Genomic DNA, 19,074 nt, shown 5'->3' on the forward strand with positions numbered 1-19,074 from the left:
CTTCTCTATATGTACCTCCTGCGATGAAGCAGAGGCAGCCTGCTGATATAGCACTCCTGGATGTATCACAGGCGGAATTCAACCAACTTTGGCTGATTGTCTACCCCAATCTGAGCACTGTAATGAGTACTGTGGCGGTGCTTCCTCAGTAAAAATCGCTCAGTTGGAGGTTAAAAAATACTTTCTTTGGCTCATGAAGCGTGTTGTAGTTGGGAATCATATTGCAGGTTTCGTCCCCGGTGGGCACTGTATCTACGCATCCATCACGGGACGTAATTAACCTGAATTGTCTATGGGGTGTAGGTAAGTCTGCAATTACCGCACCTAAATGTGAGCTGTTTCTGCTGCTCATTCAGTTATCTGACAAGCAATTCAGTTTTCAAATGATAAGAATGGTCATGAGTGTTTCCATAAGGATACAATTTCTTTCTTTTCCTAAGTAGAGCTGTTTCCTGCCGGCCTGCTTGGTCCTACGAAAGCTGGGCCATTCATTGCTTTTTTCTGCTGCATATCATCTGTGTCCACTTCCGTCATTTGTTATTTAGATTTTTTGATTTTTTGATTTCATGATTTAGACTATTCTAACAATCTTGAAGAGAAATGGCTATTATATATATATATATATATATATATATATATATATATATATATATATATATATATATATATATATATATATATATATATATATATATATATATATATATATATATATATATATAACAATTCCTAAGTCCATGGCAATGACAACATTTGAAATACAGTATATTTAAAAGAATTTGTACTACAGAATTCTGAGATATTTGTTTGGTTATCTAGAGTCACATTAGAAGATTAACATAGGTGTATTCTCTTTGTGATCAATACTGAAATAGTGTTGTACACGCTGTGTGCGCTACATTCTGCTTACAATCCCACAATGCAATGCATCCCATTTTTATAGATTCGGCCTGTGCAGCTGTTCATCTCAAAGTGGGAAAAGGTCCTTATTCACAAGTAACACAGTGATGTAATGTATGACTATATTATTCATGGGTTTCATACACTTTCTGTAATAAAGCATTTAAAAGTAAAGCAAATCATATCAAATGGGGGTCCATGGTAGACTGGGTAAACCCAGCGCGATCTGCTGGCAATTTGACTTTGCCCTGCAGCTCAGGCTGGAAACCTATAAATTAGTCTATCCTGCTTCCGTTACAAATCTTAAGGGACCAATCACAACCTGGCTTATCCACCTGGCGCGCTATTGGCGGCTTTAACACCAGGACAATGGAGAAGCGACGGCAAGCAGCTTTGTTTACATTCAACGTCGCGGCCACCAAAGCGCAAAATACGTCACCCGGATGGTTGGTCTAATTGGTCGAAGGACTATCCAATTGAGTCATTTGAACTATGCCCGTTGATCGCGCCTCTTGTGCAGTAGAGAATACGGAGCAGACTCTTCTGACTATCTTAAAAGATTGAGCTTGGTCTGGTGATAGCAAGACTAGGTCCATGGTCTAACTTGTGTCAGTTTAGGCGTCCTTCATGTGAATAACTTTGGCAACCACTGGATCATTCAACAGTTTCATATCGTTCCAGAGATACTCAACAAACCACCAGTTTCTGTTCCTACATGTGTGATTTGCACACATGTAATTTTGAGTGATGGGCGGTTTCCCTTGCTTCCAATCATTCTGCTAAGCTCCAGTAACACATCATAGAGCCTCCTCTGTTAGAAAGTGACACTTTGCTTTTCCCAGGTGAGAAGCTATATTCTGTTAGCATGTTCACAGGGGCAGTGGCGGTTCTTGTTAGCGAAAAAGTGATTACAATTTACTCAAGGACATTGCAACTACTTACAATTGTATTTCAACGTAAAATGAACTTAGTGTGATTGCTTAATAGCTGTCGTATGTGTTGTGTGTCAAAATGTTCTCCAGTTGAAAGAAAATTCTAATTATCTTGCAATGTCAGAACCGTTAATGAAAACCTTCGATGTTCCACTAATAAAGTAAAACCTTTGTGAGGAATTTTGATGCAACCTTTTGATTCCTGTTTAAAGTGTTGAGCACATCCAAATTAATGAGATTATTTCCTTTTGACAGTTTTCTTTTCTTCCTGTGTTTGTCTCTTCAGTTGAAAAGCATAAGTGCAGCGAGGTCTCTGATAAATGGCAGGGACATACTGCTGTTGTCTTAGCCCCATTCATTTGGCTTTCACTAGCTTACAATACATTTCAACATCTTATTGATAACACTTACTAATCTTTTCAAATTAGATGTTATGAAGTCAAACCTGTCAACACCCATTTAGAGCCATTCCTCATTATTCTTAGTCTTTCTTTGATTGCCGAGGTAAACACACTTGGTCTCAGACCACATCACTGTGGAATTTTTGCTCACTAACTCATTAGTAAGCTCTTGACCAATCAACTGTGTACTACATGTTACATAATACATACTGTGAGAGACCTTTGTAAAATGCTAGAAACGCAATATTGCCGATCAATGTTAATTTGAATGTTCACAGTTTATTTTAAAATATAAATATTCATGCAGTTTAAAGGTCTGTGAGTTATAATTTTTGGCTGCAAATGTTACTAAATAGAGGATGGTGTGAAGAGGATAAATTGATAAAAGAAAGCGAAATACCAGAGAACTGAAGAGAGCTTTACCACTTGTAATTTGAGAAGAGGAAGGTTTTATTGCACCTTGGAACACTTCAGGCAATGTATTTCAAGTGTTTTCTTTTTTGTCAGGGAGTTCAACACATTGTTTTTTGTAAATAATAATGTTCATTTTAATAATATGAATATGTGATATAATATTACGAATGGATTTCTTTTTGCCATGTAACCCTTTAGGGAGGAAACTTTCCACAATATATTGGTCCCCAACTGCATATAGAGCATAATGCTACATGGCAAATGTATATCTCTGTTCAGTGCTGATGTCATGTAAATGGAAAACTAAAGCAATTGAAGTGAATTACATGTACAGTAAACAGTTATACCTTGTTGTAGAATGTGTGTAAAGTACATGGTTACATTTCAAATAATGTGTTGTATTTTCAATTATTTTGCTCTTTTTTAGTTAGTTAAGATAAAGCAACACATAAAAAAACATGTCCTGGTGAGTGAAGCTGTAGGAAATACTTATAGACAAGTGCCAAGCTTGCTTCCGTTAACGAAGAAAAAAAAAGCATGGAACACATGGAATTAATCATGACCCCACAACAGTTTGTCACAAAGAGAAATGTTTCCCCAAAGCTAATTAAAAAACAATCATTATGCAGTGTTCCCAAACTGTGTGGCAAACCTTTGTTTTGATGGGAGTGTGTGGTTGTGACACATGGCATTGCTTTAAGACCTGGTATACACATTTGTAGCTGTTGACGATGTTTGTTAAATGTCCCAAAAAAGGTCCCAAAATACCAAATGGCTGATGGATGTAACAGTCCCACAGAAATGCAATTTATGGCCAAGTCAGGGATTCACCTTTGACTTGATCTTGGATTTAGAATTTCAAACTCCCTTTGAAAAATGTGTCTGCCACTGGAAGATTTGGGTCAGACTCATCAAACGTAATAAGCAGTGCTCTGATCGCATGAGAGGCAGTTTGCCGAAACCTCTCAGCTGTATGCAATTGTTCCAATCGAAAGAGAGTGAAAGAGCTGCCATTTGCTGAAGAGCGTGTTCAGGCAGCTACAAAAGACTGAGTGAAATCTCAGCTGGGATCTGCATTAGCTCAATAGCGTTTATGCCAATTCAAATTTATTGTGGTCATTTGCATTATGAGATGATCTGCTAACTAGAAAACTAATGTGATAACTTTACAGCTCAAACAGCTGTCACCAAACATTACTGAATTCGAGGATGCTTAACACTGACATATGACTAGTGCAATTACATTTCTGAAGCTATGTCGTGCCATGTAGGTCGCAAAAATGCCTGACACATGAACCAATGCATTTTATGTATGTGACACATGGCTCTGAATGACATATCAAATAAGTTTTACACCATCTGTAAATGTGCACCTTCGTGGCTGACTGGCCTTAAAGGTGTCTGTGGGCCAGAGTACTTTCCTAATGGACCTTAATGGGTTTTATGGTGCACTGCAGGCTTCTAATGGGGTAGCATGTCTGATGGGGATGCTGCACTCTGGTCCTCCTGGGCCCTGTCTAGGTTCCTAATATGACCTGAAGAGAAGAATACATAATATATCACTGTCTCTCTAAGTCAGGGGTTAATTCCCAGAGTTAAAGAAAGACTTTTGGGGGCTGAAAACCGAGATATGTGAGGCTATGAGAATGTGCAAGAGCGAAAGACTCGGAAAGAGAAGCCCAGAAGTTAAAGCATCGCGAGAAAAAAAATAGCATGGCATATTATTGAGGGACACTTTGGTGCTAAGCTGCTTATTGATAAAAGCACTAATCTGCCTGGCAGAAGGTAAGGAGGCTGGTGTGTGTGGTGATATAATATCTCAGCTAAAGGCAATGCCATCAGGGAGCTAAGCCTCCACACAGCTTTACCTAACGGAGTTACTCATTTTAGTTTATTTATTTTTTTACATAAAATACAGAATCTGACCATGTGCCACTCGCAGCACCACGTATGCGCCCGAGGAAAAATGAGAGCAGATCATTGTGAACCACTGGCTTTCATCAGACATTTCATCAGAATTGATCGATAGGGAGAGCCCATCACTTTTTAATACCTATATAGATCACTAGCATCACTTTAATTATTTTCCCTCTACATCAAAGAGCAAGTCAGCATTGCCGGGCATTTTGATGACATCAAGGGGGCTCATGGTTGGCAGTCGGAGCGCGCTGCACAGAAAGTTCAGTTAGAGTTGCCATTCATCAGAAAGACTTCAGTATGCATCCTTTGCCCTTAAATCAATATGTTTATACATTAAAAAACATGTTTTATGCATAATCACTACATTGAAGTGGACATGATATATATATATAACATTATACATCAAAAGTGCCAATTACCTGTTGAAAATCCAGGTTGGGGGAAATAAAATCTACCAATGGAACCTTACATGGTGACCAGGAATCCTGATTTTGCTCATATTTGGTATGTTTTGTGTGTTGGAGTGTCACTGGTAACATGACTGGGATATTTCTTGGTTTAGGGATGCATTTTGGTTCTGGTTCCTGACTGGCGCAATACCCACACACGTTGATCTCCGCTGCCGACAAAGCTATAAGCAATCCTTTTATCTCTCCTCGTCGTTCTTTATTAGCAAGGGCAAGAGGTGGAAACGTGCAGGTAACGCATTTCTCACACTTCTTATTTACAGCCGGCTCTGCCCGTTGCTTTTGTCTGTTGGTTAATGAGCTCTCTCCAACCGATGGCTGTACGCTGCCAAAGGCTGATTGTGAGATGAAAAAAAACACATCACGGAGTTTGTTTGTGGAGGGGACTCTTCTCTAGAGAAATAATGTGGCTGATAGCTGTACTTTATAAACAGAGGAGTCACAGGTAAACGTGTATTCTAGATGTATGTGTTGCACAAATCCACCTTATAGATCTGACCTCCGTAGTTTGTGAAAGATCAGGGGTAAAAGTCAGATCAATCAATCTCAATCAACAATGCACATCTTCTGCTGCTCAGGTTGTATAGCTATAGGATGTAAAAATCTATTAGGCTAGCCTAATACATGTTAATGTTGACCAATTAATTAACAATGAAAACTTTCTAGCTTCTCGCCCAAAAACAGGTGATCACACAGTGATATTGATACTGATGAGAAGAATTTGGATTTGACAAGTGGATTTAATTCTGGATTCAGATTCGATTACAATTCTTAGTTGGAGACCCTCTCTGTACCCTGCTGTTGAAATGTTCGTCACCTTGCCATGTTGCACCACGTCTGATGTGTGTTGCAACTAAAAAGGTGTTCAAACAAACAGGCCAACTGGAAGTAACATGTTTTACACTATGTTACTATTTTAATGCACCAAAATCAACAGCACACGGCCAGTGCTATCACACTTCCTTATCCAAGTGCTGTAATGTTTTGTTTAAAAAAAGGGAAGAAATAACATCTGCCACCGCAGAGCACAAAAAGTTACTCATTTCTGCTTTTGGCAGGTAACGGAGTGAAAGACAACAGATAGCAGTAGACATGTATGTTAATCAGGCTTTATATCCTAAGGATAATACACCTCCCACCTGTCTTAGCTATGTTATCTACACCTGTCAGTCCTGCCACAGGCTGGGTCAGCCAATCTCAGAGAGCCAATTCTAATCATTCGATCTAAGAGTGAGGTGCAAATGGAATCAATCCTTCTGTCCTAGTTCAGGGGATGGTTCTCTCATTAGGGCAAGCCTGTTAATTGAAGTCATTTGCCTCTCTGCTGTCTCTGTGGCCCTTACCATGTTGATCATCCCTCTAGTTAGAGGCTTTTCCTATCAGTAGCATTCTGAATCAATACCTACTCTGTTACATAGAGTGGTGAGAAATGTCTACATATTATCTAATGTGTCTCATCTCCAACATGTTCTGACAACACTATTGCTTTCCAAATTGTTCTTATTTTAGTTCAATTATTATAAATTGATGACATATATAAGAAAGACCTGATATTACAGAGGAGACTTTCTGTATTTTGTTACAACTCCTCCAGGTCCTAGTCTGCTACAAATGTTACTTGGTGTCTGGGAATCCTATCTCACATTCCCACACACACACAAACACTCCTGGAAAGGCTTTCGTGCCTTATAGAGAGTTTAACAGATTAAGAAATTCTTTACTGTATATTTAAACGACTACAATAAACAATGAATGAACAGACATGCAGCATATATACAGACCATCTTTTCCAGTACTGTAATTGTTGTCAATTAGGGGCATACAATGTTATTCCTACTGTATTTTCAATATTTCAGTAATTTGTATAGTCCTTTTCTGCATTGGATACATTTTCAGTACAAGCCCGATTTACACTTTTAAGCCCTATTATCAGTTTAATACATCTAACTTGGCGTGTCCAACTTCACATTATGTTCCATGGATTTTGACTTTGAGTTAAGTCAATATTTTAATCTTCTCTCCTTAACTACCTGGAACCAACCAATAAGTCTGGCACTCCTACTGGCCTATAAATCGTCATGCAAATGAGCATCACATACATCAAATACTGTAGGATTTGACTTGGTAAGTCACAAGAACTTAAAGAAACGCTGTCCCTTCCAAGATTGGACAGCGGATTGGCCTCTGAATAAATAGGATGTATCCTGATATTTAGGCACTCCAGTGTTTAAGCGAACATTGAAACAAGACAGCATCAGAAGGATCCAAGGTGGGTGCCAAGAAATTGTAAATGTGCTGAGTATAGCAGGCAGCCTGTGCACCCAGCGTTTCCGCATAAGCCTTGATTATTGAGCTGTGCCATCTTTTATATTGTGCAGAGCCAGATCGTACAGCTGACATCCGTCTGCTGTAACTCAAGGTAACACACACCCTCTCTACCCTGGCAAGATACTTCAAAGGATGTCTGAGGATGTTATGGGGATATTTTTGGCCTCAATCTCCACCTGCCTAGCGCGGTTTTTAATAGCAATGAGCAGACACACCAAAGAAGATATGGAGGGGTGGAGTTTAAGGACTTTAGGCTCGAGCCCACTCGACTTATACAGTGGAATTACTAGAGCGGTAAAATGAAAGTAATAATCAAGGCAGATCAGATTGTGGTGGCTGTATTCATCTTGTCAGTTAAAATGTGGTCCTTGGATTTCACATTGGTTCGCTATCATCTGTTGTAAGTTTGACTTGTGTATATATCACGCAGAAACAAAGAAGGAGATCATTTGATATTGTAGACCTATTATTTCCCAGGCTTCAACAATTCAATTGCACATTTACATTTTTTTTTCTCATTCATTATAGGGGACAGTTTCATTCCCTGAGGTAGGGATGTGAGTTTGCAAAAACAATGAATACATCTAGGTTTTGGATTACATTTTTTCGCAGTGTCGTTTCTGCCGTTGTTTTCTGTCAATGAGCTAAATGTCTAAACAAGAAGCATGTCTGTCTGTAATGCAGCTTGGCAGCTGTGGCAGGAGCTCCAACGGGCAGGTCAGGGACCTCGGGAAAATGAACAACAGAAATCTGTTTGACATGCTAAATGTACTTTGTTGTAGAATACTGTAAATTAATGACTTGGCTATTGAGCAACAGCAGATTGATGGATGTTTAAGAGACATCTGTGCTCCTAACGCAAAACCTTATCTATAGAACACTGCCACAAAGATCTAGCGAAGACACTCTCTCCCTTGTAAAGGCTGGACTGGCCATCTGGCGGACCGAGCACTTTGGGCTGACAGAAGCATAGCATTTTCTGAATTGACATTTGGCTTGCCCAATCACATATTTAAACCCCGCCCCCTTTGGGACCAGTGCATTCATTAAACATCACATCCGCAAAAAAACAATCCAAAAAAAAAGTGCCAAAATGGATGAGACAAAACGCAAGGGAGGAGCGGAAGAATTGCGGATGGCCCTGGACCTTTCAGGTCCTGTTAGTGACTTTCTTCTCAGAGTAATCTCAGCGGCTCTTGTGAGAGCAGCACATGGTCTCTCCCTCCCCTCTCCTCTCTCGCTATGCGCATGCAGGCAGCAGTGAGTTACTATGGTTACAGGAATCCGCGTCGCCAAGTCGTTTTGTGGTAAGCGTGTCATAACGTTATGAACAACAAAAAACTAAATATGTGTGAATGTGCAATAGTCTCTGTTAAATCACAATCTGAAATAAATGTATATGTATATAATAATAAAGGCATAGTAGTCCCCCCTCAATATTTAGAATACACATTGTGCATCCCCCCCCAATAAAAAAAGTAGCAAAGGACTGACCCAAATGCTTTGAAGCTTCTAGCGTTGCCATGGAAATCAACGTCCAACTCAGCATTGTGGCTGTTTTTTTTCAGTTTTTTTTCTCAGTTTTTTTTGTACTGTAGCCTACTGACAAAGTTAAAAGTCCAGTTATGAACGACATGGATCAAAGATTTTTGACAGTGTTTTAGTTGTTAAAATGCATTCATCCTCATAAGAATTTCAGATCTATATTTCACATACAGAGCATGGCTGGTTCGATCTGCTCTACACAAGAAGTACAGGCACAGTCTTGATTGTGGCCGTGATGGAATCGAAAGACAAGAGAAATTGTTGCCGTACATTTGAAATCAATTCATTATTTTATTTAGTGTTAACATTGATGTGAATTTTCTGTGTGTGAATAGCCCATATCATTTCAGGATGTGTTAAGTATATTTTATTATGCCTTAACTTAATTAAGGACCAACGGGGAGGTTTCCAGTTCGGACTTCCCGTTCAGCCATTCTTAACAAAATCAAATTAGAAGCAGACAGTATTTCAAGGGGATGTTTCAACAGAAAAATCATTTTAAAAAAGTCTCTGAAGTATTTGGCTTCATTTTCTAATGGTAAAGAAATTAACATTGGATGGGAGCAGCACAAACACTAACAACTCAGTGTAGTTCACCAGTGTATGCAGGAAATTTAGTGTTCTGTGTTTTCTTACACAGAACACTAGACACAGGCTTATTGTTGTACTGACAATATAAATATCAAAGTCTTGTTCAGTCTTAAGGTACATTATGTTATACATTATTTTATACTTTGTTATATATGACCTGCAGCTGAGTCCTTTAACTAGCAACTAAATAAACATACATACACACTTTCTAATATGTATCTGTCATAGAGTCTGATTCTCATTCACAAACACTTGCATTGCTTTTTTTTGCAGACTGCAATCTCAGCTCAGCACACACATATGAGATCACATTTACCAAGAGTCCTGGTGTTCCCTGCATCATGTTGCTCTCTTCCAGGCTCCAGTTCAGACACTGCCTCACACTGTCTCTCGCTTGTCTCAGTGTATTCAGGACTTTTCCTTTCTCTGTCAGTCCTCCCCTGCCCATAGTTCCCTTCCACTGTAAATCGACTAACCCTATCACCTGTCTACCGAGCTGCTCCTCATCAGCAATTAGTCCCAGTATTTGTACTTCTCCCTGCCAGCTTATGTTACCTCAGTCCAGCCATATCTGTTGTAACCCGAATGCCTGACGTCCAGTTGTCTACCAGCTCTACTTAAATTACCCTTCAACCACTCTGCTGTACATTGGCGTCTGCATTTAAGTCCAACTTTATGTCAGTTGCCTTAATGGTGACGGTAAAATTTGGCCAAACTATAGCTCTAGCGGTATTTACTAGTGATTAACAAGTCCACTTACTATTGTGTACCCTTGCGTTATGTGCTTTCTCCAATAGTGCAAGATTCCCAATTAAAATCAAAACCAAGCTTTCTCCTGAGAATCGACTCCTGTCATCTTTTCTTTATGATGCAATGCACTGGCTCCATCAAGTTTGAATCCAAGAACCATACAATTATTACAGCCTTCTGCTCTTAGAACAGATTCTCAGTATTTGTTTCCAGTTTCAAGAAACTTCGCTTTATCAAAGTTTCCTCCAACAAGTGTTTTGGTTGGTGTTTTAAAATCAATTGCATTGTGGTTGCTGTACTCATGCAACCTAGTGTACAGTACATGCTTGTTTCTGGAGCTGCAAAGATGAATTGATTGTTAGTCATTAGTCAGCACTTGTCAACAATTAAATTGATTGCCAAATATTTTGATAAGCAATTAACCAGTTTGAGTCATTTTTATATTGGAAAAAAGTAAAACATTATCAGATTCCATATTTTTTTGTTTCTGAACTGAATGTCTTTGACTTGTGGACCCAATAAGATGTCATCTTGGGCTTTGGGAAACACTGATCAACATTTTTCACCTTTATCTGATATTTTATAGACCAAAAAACTAACTGATTATTTGAGAATAATAAAGAGAACAATGAAAATAATTGTAAGTTGCAGCCCTACTTGTTTGATTATGATATTACATGAATAAAATGGAGATTCTCAGATAACATAAAATGTGTTTAAATGATGTGGCAATAGTTCATTATGAAAGCAACCATGGGATGCAGAGTCACTAGCTGACTCTGCATACCCGGATGGTATGTAGGTGTGTACAAAAAAATAAAAACACATTGTTTCCTCGGGAGATTATGTAATCGTACTAGCATCATTTCTCAGACGTGAACACACTACAATATGGGGAAACATTTGGAAATAGTGTTGTAAAGAAGTGAAATAGCAGCATGGTTGGTGACTAAACAATATACAGTACTTTGAATACAACACAGCATACAGCACAATGTATTGACTCATACGCTGTAAAACAGTAAGCAACACAGGCATTGTAAATTATTATTATATCCCAGCATCTACAATGCTTTTTACCTCACATTACTTCTAGCCTGCCTTCTCTGGGTAATCAGCCAGGGCAAATATGTGGTGCACAAAGAGCTGTGTGTGTGTGTCTGTGTGTGTTTGTTTTGTGTCAGTGTATCTGTGTGCCATGCCTGTTTGAAAAATACTGGAAGGCAGATTGGAAACTGAGATAGGAAAACATCAGGGGAAAAAAAGTCAGCTGCACTCCTTGCCTTCCCACCTAGTCACTAAAATGCAGATAACATATTTTCAATTAATTCTAGGTTTCACTGGTCTTGAGTAAGACAAGGGCAAGAGAGAATAATGTGTTACAGTCTTGCACAGAACAATTGCAAATTTTGCCTCCAGCCTTGTCTGTAATACACCTCTGCTGAGTTTAAACAGCAGTAGTGGGCTAAATTGGGCTAATCCAAGCTCAAAGGGATGCCTAAAGTTCACAAAGTGTGGGCCCTGCTTAACAAAGAAGAAGGTTAATTATAGCTGTGATGGTTGGGGCCAAGAAGGTTAATTATAGCTGCGGTGGTTGGGGCCAAGCATTTTAAACTTGCAGGGAAAGTGTCCAAGCACAATGGCTGATTTTGTATAAGATGTGACATTGTGACCGTTGAGTATAGAACTCGCAATCTCGGGGTCCAAAGGCAAACATTGATCTCAGTGAGCTATTATTCAGGTGACTCCCTCTAGCTATTTGGGCTATATTTTATTGAGTCAGCCCGGGTTGACTCAATATGACTCAACATGATTTTTCTTAACTGGAACTGGACTGACTGTTAATTACAATCAGGTGTGTTAATGTAGACACACATAACAAATATGCAGGGGGGTTGTCCAATGCACAATGCCTGATTAGCTATTCTGTATGTTTGATGTTTGATCATCTTGCAACACCCGGTTCTCAAACTCAACACCATTGATGCTGTCGGCAGTTTCTGTTATCTGGGTGATGTCACAAGTGGCATTGCAACACCTAGTAGACAAGGAGCAGGACTGCGTAAAAAAATGCTGGATTTTAAACTGCTGTAAAAAATATTTTCTCATTAGAAAATTCTGAGAATCTGTGTACTTGGTTAAGACCACAGAGATGCCTGTAATTTATTTCCAAGAAGATCAATAAATGCCAAACTGATGTTTAAAGATGCTCTATTAACTGCAATGTGTAGAAGAGGATACAATTAAAACTTTTCTTTTTTAATTCACATTTTATAGATAAAGTTCTGAAGTTTTGCACACCAGATCTAAAATGACCTTCCAATTTTGTGATTTTTCCCCCCATTAAAATCAAACATTTAATTTGAAATGGATTGCAGGATTTGTTATTACTACTGCAGGCAGTAAAATATTTAAAGCAATGTGAATGGTAAATTTGTGGAGGACAGTCTGAAGATGAAGAGGTCCACATGTGGTGTCATTTGAAAAAAACATGTGAGAGGACATTTTTGTTTGTTGTTGTTGAATTTTTGCAGTTTTTGCAAAATGAATGATAATGGACAAAATGGCTACAAGACAACAGCAGAGCATAGTTTCTGCTTTAGTGGGGCTACAGTTTGGCATAAGTTGCGACGTTGTAGCATGTAGGGCCGATTTGTTATGAATTTTTAAAGTTTAGATTTTTAGATGGCTGTTGACGTGCTACCATCAGGACAATTAACACACAATCTATCCATTCATCCATAAATCCATTTAGCAGGGGACCCCAAACTTCCCTTTTTCCAAGCCACATCAACCAGTTCCGACTGGGGGATCCTGAGGCGTTCCCAGGCCAGGTTGGAGATATAATCTCTCCACCTAGTCCAGGGTCTTACCCGAGGCCTCCTCCCAGCTGGACGTGCCTGGAACACCTCCCTATGGAGACGCCAGCCCTGCTTGTACGCTGTATCTCGTTCTTTTAGTCATGACCCTGTTTTCATGACCATACGGGAGGGTGGGAAATAAAACTGGCCGGAAGACCGAGAGCTTTGCCTTCTGGCTCAGCTCGGTGCGATAAATTGAATGTAGTACCGCACCCGCTGCTCCGATGCTCCGACCAATCTCCCGCTCAATGGAACTCCCCTCACTCGCGAACAAGAGCCCAAGGTATTTAAACTCTGTCACTTCACAATTAACACACATTGTGCACTGATTAAGTTTAGCATAGGACTTGACTGTGCAAAGTTTGTTGAGATTTCATACATGGGAACATGGACTTCTCAGGAAGAAGTAGAAGAATACAGGCACCTACAAAATTCCAGTGACTCACCGTACCCCCCTTTCCTGCTCTAAGAATCCACTTGGCTTTAGGTAACTGCAGACAGGAGATGAAAGAGCACCCTACAGGTGGACAACACTCCTCCAATTTTTTTCATAAATGAAGCATTAGTATAATGTATATAAAAGATGAATTTACAGTTTTGCAAGAACTCAAGATTTCAAGTTAACCAGAATTCTTAGTGTGTCATACCACCAGCACTGTGTTTTGTTCAAATGCAGGATTCTCATTATGTAAAGTGTGAATAAAGGTGCCAGCTCTTTTACCCAAAAGGGCTAATTACCAGCCTTAATGGCTATTGTGAGTCCCTGGTTTCTCCAGCAACCATCATGCAATATCACACATCCAAAGGTGAAGAAGAGGGGAACTACAAAGATAGATTTTGTAAAGGCGCACAAACCTCCAGCTTTCTTGCTTTAGAAATACCTTAGAATTGCCTCAGAAAGCTTACAGTGTAATTTCTAGATATGCAATGGTGCAGCAGGATGGCAACTTGGTGAGACATTCATCTTCCATAATCGTTAGAACTGTGTGTTTGATTTAACATAATTTGAATTTAATTGAAGAGATCGCTTACAGGTTTGAACCTGTAGGCGTTATTTAACAGGCATACATACAATTCTAAAAGAATCATGAGTAAAGAAGTGTGAATGTTTGTGAGCATGCTCATTTTTATATGTTGTAATGTTCATATAATAGTGTTAGATTTCAATCATAATTCAGGAACAGCTAGTATCTGCAATGATTACTAGAATAGTCTACACTGCACATGCCATGCCGTGCATCATGGATTTATACTATTGCCATATTTATAATTATTCATTTTAACTATCCATATTTTCCTGTATGTAAATGCCTAGCAGGCTCAATAACAAAAGTGTGACACACACCTGAGAGTGGTTTAACTTGCCAAGACCCTGAGGGAAATTCCCAGTGTCCCCACTTTAATTATAATATTACCCAAACAGGTGCATGCAGTATGAAAGCGATTGTAAGGATCTCTGTTCAGCACAGGGAAGCTCGAGCATTCATGTAGAGAGCTCTTCCGTTGGTAAAATCTAGTGTAGAAACATGTAAGGGTTTGTTTGTTTGTATATTTGCACTTCTTAAGTCTTTTTCTTGCTCTGTTTTTTACTTATCAGACAGTTGAAACATGGCTCAGGTCTTTTTTTCAAGGTGTTGGAATGCTTTTTTATATTCAGCATCTTCATCAACATTTAATTAGCGTTGACATAGGACGACGGATGACACGGGTGTCTATATCTGCCTCACACGGGCCTGCCATCTTTCTCTCCACCCATGATTAGGGCTGGGACAGCTACCGCATTACGGCGGTCACGTGACGCCTACCGAAATTCTGAGCTCGTCACCGTCATCACAAAAAGAACCAATGGCGTCGTGTCCAATGACATGGGTTCATTGATTCTAATGACATGGATAGTGTGTGATGACATTGTGTTTTCTACACAAAACCTATCATCCAAAGATGATATGGGGTGTGGCAGTACCTTTGCGGGTGGAAGTAGCTCAGTCTGTAGGGAGCTGGTTTGAGTTCACCCTGGCACTGCCAAGGTGCTCTTTAGCCTGGCACTAAACCCCCCCACTACCGCTCAGGTCGCCTGTTCAGCAGTCGCACCCCCCTCACTCTGACATCTCTCCATCAGTGCATGTAAAGGAGCTGAGCATGTGTGTGTATTTCAGGTCTGTGTGTAGTGTGTAATAACAACAGAGAGTAAATTGTAATTTCCCCATAAGGGATCAATAAGAGTATACATTATAAATTATGGAGCAAATTCGACCTTTCGTGAGTTGGGGAGGGCAATGTTCCATGATACATAACAGACACGGTAGGGAAGGCAAAGACGTGTCTCCGTTCTCAGCGGAGGTAGACACATAAACGTTAACGCTGAAGTGTTTGCCATTGTACATTAGCCTAGCAGCTAGTCTTATAGCTTTATCCCAAATGAACGGCACAGTTGAGTTTCAGCCTGCATGCACGTTTGGTAGCCTACAACAGAGCGGCTTATATTGGTAGAGAGAGCCACAAGTTGAACTGCTGAGTCGCCCTCTCTGCTCTCTGCCTGCTCCGCTGCTAGATGGGCTGCCCTAGGGCTGCCCTCGGGCTGCAACATATGTTGGAGGCTAAGGTATAAGCCGATTGTTTTTTCGGGGGTAACGCCATTCTCTTTACCGCCTCTCTTGAAAACTGATAAAGCCACCGTGTCTTGAGAAGCTCTAGCTTGTTGTTTTATTGTTCAATTTAACTCAGTTTGCCTCAACTTTGCTAATCTCTTTTTCCTCTCTCTTTTCCTCACAGTGGCACTTCACTACTCTCCGTTACCGCTAGCTCTCCTTGTGCGACCACACCGGCACTGATGTCCCTCACTCAAGGCACCCTGCAATTCTCGCTCTAATTTAGGCTACTCTCGTAAGGGGGTTGTGGTATACCGCACTACCATGGGAATTTCTTGCTTTCCAACAATGGCAGAAAAACATTCATACCGTCCCAGTCCCACTCATGATGCAGTGGTACTCCATCTTCCCAGTGGCTTTGGAACACTTAGAGGCAAAAAGCACTGTCCATGGTTCTGAATTTCATTGGCTCTAGACACTAAAGCACATGGAAACTGTTGGTTACAGGATTCGCATGTCTCCATCTATTCGTAGCATTTCTTGGTTCATTTTTCTTTTGGAACAAGCCTTTTAGCAAAAGATTTATTTTTAATTTGCTATGAGACAATGGGTATTTTTTTTTAAGTGTTTAGAGGCAGTATGTCGATTGTAATATGCTATCCCGGAAACTGCATTTCAAGAATTCTGTGAATAATTGGGTTAATCTAAAGCAATTAGAGGGCTGAAAATGCTCTACAGTGTCTTGGGAAAAGATCAAAATGTTTCTGAATTGATAGCAGTACCAGATTCTAGTGAAGAAAATAAAGAAATATTGTTTTTTTACATAAAGCTGGCACATACTTAAATAATGCTGTGATCAAATTAGGACATCTGTTTAGATTTTGGCAACCACAAATAGCTTTCTTGAGTATACAGTATTTACATAGTCTATGCTGTGCTATTTTGCCAGGCTGTTGTTAAGGTTTAAATGTTTCTATAAGATGAAAATATCATCTGTTGAATAATATAATAATTATGATTTATTTAATTCTATCAATGCGTGTAGTACACAGTATTTAGGGTTAAAAAGCTGCAGGAAACCAGGCTATTTATTTCATCTAAATAAATAGCAGGGCAGGGATACACCCACACAACACTCTGTCTTTTATTAGTCTATGTACTATGTCTATTTGTAGTGAAATAATATCTATATTAATCACTAACCTACCAAATCTAACACCTTTGCACATGCATACTTTTGCAAACATATGCTGTATGTCAAATAGCCTCTATGTGGGCTGTGTGGGGGCATTCTCTAGTCCCTAATCTTAGACTGATCCCCAATGACTTCCTGTCTAACCTCAACCCTTCAAACTGATCTAACTCCACATAAACCCTAAAAAAATAGTGTGTTAAAGAAGGAGCAGGCAAATAAAAAATCCTCATTTGTGTATGTAAATCTAACATGTAGTCACTAACAATGTCTTGAACTAAAACTATTGCTCACAATACAAGAGCCACTCAGACACAGACACACACACACACACACTTTTTACAGTTGATCAGGCTGCTTCAGTTTGTTGAACATAATGACACAGATTTCACCCAACAAGGATTGCGGAGAAAATGAAATGATAATACTGTACATAGTTCCATAGCTAAACTCTACAAAGAAATAATAGTCAGTGTGCTCATAATCTGTAAACACGCAGGCTGTAACTTCCAGACATCACATCAAGATGTTCCGTACAAACCCAGATACCTGACCTCATTGCCGATGTTGAAGCCATTGTTGAGTGTAGCACAGTTAATTAAAGCAAGGGCACCACTCTACATCTGTCACATCACTTGGCAGTTACTTTATTTATATATTTTGGTCAATCTGTCCTTCCTGATGTGAGAGGGGATGCCATACATGAGACAACATCTGCTGAGGTATGTCACACGAGCGTCAACATCTGTCCATGTTTATACACAACGTGTCAATCACCGGAGTCACGTCTCATACGCATTTATGTTATCATATTGCGAAACCACAAACACTGTCAAGGGCTGTGAGCTCACATCTGTGCCGCAGTTACAATTAACGCGCTTTTTACCAAGCAGCAAATCTACACACAAACACAGAGATTGGCACAACACACAAATACCCAGACAGACCCTGTGGCTTGCAGTCATTTTGGTCCCTTATGTTGTCCATCATGGAGACAGTGGTGACTGTTCTCTAAACTGACTCCACCCACAAAGCCTTGTGATCACCTAAGCTGTCAGCTAGCATCTGCTGAAACTACCAACCAGCCAACTGTGATTCTGGCTCTGAAGATATGTCGACTGAAAATGTGTCACCTAAACATGTTCAGAACTCAGCGGCATATTTTCCACTTCTAATTTTTGGTAATTCTTATGTGTCAAATTTTATCTGCAAAGCCTTAGAAAAATTCAAACTGTTTTCTATGTATGAAACTGTGATTTAATACACATATATGAAAGCGTCGTTAATGTCAACTCGTCTTGGATGGAACAAAATTGAATACATCACTGTCAAATATTTTCGATAAAGAAAATGATGTCCATTTTTTAATACCACATGAATATTGCATTGATATAGTCATCACTTTGTATGTAAATCACACAGTGATTCACAAAAAAGTTATTACATCAGAGGTGGCTAAAACTATTAGTCATGTTATGTTGCTGTTCACAGGTGCAAGGCGTTTTTTTAAAGAAATGCCCCTGCAGTCTTTAGATTTGGATGCTCTTTGAAGTTATGTAATTCTGTTTTTAACCTCCTGGATGATTTCTTTTCCTCACATAGACTGAAGGTTCAGTGCAGCAATTACTGGAAAAAGGGAGATGTATTTTAATAGTTTGTGTATAGCTATCACAACAAACTGATAGGATCAGAATGTTATTATTTTATGCTAGTCTGCCTGATCCCCCCTGAACACACACACACACACACACACACACACACACACACACACAAATACACATCAACACTTGTCTAGTCCAAGACGCACATTTACACACTTGTACATGACACAGAAACCTAGAGACACAATAGCTTTGTATCCCTAGAGTCTACAATTTCTCCTTTCGTAATCCCCTCTGAGTCTATAAATATTTCTGTTTCCATGGCGATTTGAGCCTTGCCAAATGTTGTACAGATAAGAGGAGATAAGAGCATAAGGAGCAGGGAGATAAGAGCAAGTGACCTGCAGAGATCAGAGCACTAGAGGTCAGGCAGAAGAGCAGAAGTAAGTCACTGAGAAATGGACCTTCCCTTCTCCACTCTACTGCCAGCCCCATCAAAAAACTACGTATGAAGGACCATCGAAGTTTTCTAGTAGTGCTATCAGTAAACACACACTCAGAGTTAATCATTTTTGGAGCAACTT

At 39.6% G+C, this 19,074-nt stretch overlaps 1 protein-coding gene across 2 annotated transcripts in view; it reads right to left on the reverse strand.

The window, feature by feature from the left end:
- pcdh1a (protocadherin 1a) overlaps positions 1-19,074 on the reverse strand; it is a 92,145-nt gene that overhangs the window by 58,987 nt on the left and 14,084 nt on the right. The window lies entirely within an intron of this gene.

The sequence above is a fragment of the Etheostoma cragini genome, chromosome 13, assembly GCF_013103735.1.
Source record: "Etheostoma cragini isolate CJK2018 chromosome 13, CSU_Ecrag_1.0, whole genome shotgun sequence".
NCBI classification, from domain to species: domain Eukaryota; kingdom Metazoa; phylum Chordata; class Actinopteri; order Perciformes; family Percidae; genus Etheostoma; species Etheostoma cragini.